The sequence below is a fragment of the Cyprinus carpio genome, chromosome B3, assembly GCF_018340385.1.
Source record: "Cyprinus carpio isolate SPL01 chromosome B3, ASM1834038v1, whole genome shotgun sequence".
Classification (NCBI taxonomy): Eukaryota; Metazoa; Chordata; class Actinopteri; order Cypriniformes; family Cyprinidae; genus Cyprinus; species Cyprinus carpio.
Window position 1 is genome coordinate 1,045,896 of NC_056599.1, and position 2,944 is coordinate 1,048,839.

At 37.0% G+C, this 2,944-nt stretch overlaps 1 pseudogene; it reads left to right on the forward strand.

The window, feature by feature from the left end:
* Positions 1–583: 583 nt before the first annotated feature.
* Positions 584–2,728, forward strand: LOC109054733 (annotated as a pseudogene).
* Positions 2,729–2,944: the final 216 nt, after the last annotated feature.

Here is a 2,944-nt window from a genome sequence, read left to right on the forward strand (position 1 = left end):
GATACTTGTGGGAAACAGGTAAAGCATACTAGACAGAAACGAGATATTCAGAGTATACCTGATCGTTATAATGGTTACAAGATAGCTAGTCCTTGGACCACTCCATGGGAAAATGTAGGATGGTCTATAGCTAGTTTCTTTCCAGGAGTAGGAACTGCAGTTGCCTTAAATAAGATTAATGGTTTAGCCTGGCAGGTTTTGTCATTAGAGAATGATACTGCTCACGCTTTAGGATTAATTACAGAAGAGTTAAAGAAGATGAGAGAAGCAGTTGTCCAAAACAGACTAGTGCTTGACCTCTTGACCTCGCAACAAGGAGGAGTGTGACAAGACAACATAACGAATATTGTGGATCATATGAAAGAATCCATCCCTGACCCAAAGAGGGCTGATTCCTCATGGTTGGAATGGCTGGATGGCCTGTGGGGGTGGATGGGGAACTTGGATTTTGCATACTGTCGTACCAATTGTTGTATTATTGTTGATTTTGGTTCTGATAGCACCCTGTGTGATGCAATGTATTAGTAGTTCTATTATGCATTCTATTTCAGCAATCACTACCAGGGGTACTTATCAAGCGATGATGCAAGTAACCAATCCGGTCTTGCCAATTGACACAGATGCTCAACAAATTGAGATGCATGTGATTAACACAGATGAAGTTGAATCTGATGCTGATACTTATGTAGGGGAAGATTATGTACACACATATGAGTTAAATTCTGAAGAAAATGATGAATAAGTACTGGGACTAATTAAGTTAAAGTTTTACATTTTAAGGATTACTGATTTTATATTGGATGTATTATCATTATGTCTAACAAATATGAGTGTTCATACTAACTGAAAGGATGATTTCACATATAGTCTTATATCTACAAAAATGTGATGTTTATTAAGATGATGCCCAAGACTGTTCACGATTAAGTAAGACATGTCTTTGACTGTCTTAAAGTGGCCATTGTGAGATTCTGAGTGAACATCTTGTATCCTGTATCTTGTGTCTAGGGACATTGGGCCATTGTGCTCTAAAGTGAAGTGCCAAACTTAATTCTTGCTGACTGTGACATTTTGATCTAATCATTATGTAATGGAATTAGTTATGCTGGTCTGGCAAGTTTTCTCCAGACTGTTGATTGTTTCATTTCCGCAAACTGTAGTATATATGTGACCCACTGGGCATAATAAAATTGAGCTTAGAATGAACTGCACTTTGTGTGTCTCATTCTTTGGTCCCGGGTACCTGGTCTCCTCTGCTCAGTAGCCTAACCTGAACCAGAAATTATAATTGCGATCTCGAAGGCAAGAATATATGACTTATTCTTACAATTGCATAAAATGGTTATAAAATGACAATAATATCGCTTATCGCAGTTTTTTTTATGGGGCAATATATCACTCAACAAACAAGTTGTTATCGTGACCTACCCCCTCAAGTTGTTATAGGCCTACCCCTCCCTCACTATGTGTACCCCAGTTTGAAAATCACTAATTTAGATGAAGTTGCAAATCATAGGAGACACTTTTTCAACAAAATATATTATTAAATTATGTAGTTGCTCAAACAAATTTATTAGTTCTCCCTATAGAAACATGGGATTTGTGTTTATGATGTTTTAAAAATAGTAATTTTTAAGATCAATGTACCTCATTAATTGAAAGTTTCAGAGTTAATAAAAATACATCAGAATTATCCACATTTTGCATAGCAACTATCTACTTGACATCAGGTTTCACAATTTTTACTTTTATTTCAGAGCTGATTGAAGGGAACCAGGAGAAAGAAGAATTGAGTGAAGTTGAAGAGAAAAATTGTGTCAAAACTGGAGAAAAACGTTTGAGTTGCTCTCAAACCAAACGGAAAGATTTAAAGAAAAGAAGAGCCAAGAAATCTTTCATCTGCACTCAGCGTGGAAAGAGTTTCACATACAAATGTCATCTTGATGTTCACATGAGAATTCACAGTGGAGGAAAACCTTACAAATGTTCACACTGTGACAAGAGATTCAGTCGGTCAGGAGACCTGAAAACACACGAAAGGATCCACACTGGAAAGAAACCGTACAAGTGTTCACAATGTGACAAGAGATTCAATCATTCAGGAGACCTGAAAACACACGAATGGATGCACACTGGAGAAAGACCGTAAACATATGATAAATGCGGGAAGAGTTTCACAATAAAAGGGAGCCTTACGGCACATATGAAAGTTCATACTGGAGAGAAACCATTTCCTTGTGATCAATGTGGGAAGAGTTTTACACAATCATCAAGCCTTAATGATCATATGAACATCCACACTGGAGAGAAGCTGCACGCATGTGATCAATGCGGCAAATCATTTATGTGGGCTTCAGTACTGAAGAAACACTTGAAAGTTCATTCAAATGAGAGGCCACATACTTGTAATTTGTGTGGAAAGAGTTTTTCATGTTTACAATATTTAAAAGTACACCAGAAAACACATATGGGTGTGAAAGAGTACATGTGCTTTGAGTGTGAAAAGACTTTCACTGCAGCTCACTGTTTAAAAGTGCATGAGAGGATTCACACTGGAGAAAAACCCTACAAGTGTTCACACTGTGACAAGAGATTCAGTCAGTCATCAAGTCTGAAACACATGAGGGTTCACACTGGAGAGAAACTGTATCACTGCACTGAATGTGGGAAGCGTTTCAATAATTCATCTGATCTACGCAGACATACAAAAAATAATCACAGTAACTAGATCATCTTCATATCCAGCACTTTCAGATCTGATGTTGATGATAAATCTGTCCTAACCAGACATGACAAGAAACATATAAAGTTTCACAGTGAATAAAGTTTATCTTCATCTTCAAAACCTGCAGATTCAACTGTGAGATTTAATCAACTCGATGGAGTTCCTCCCCAAAGACCAATGTCAAAAAATTTTATTATTGTGTATAATTTTGCTTCATGA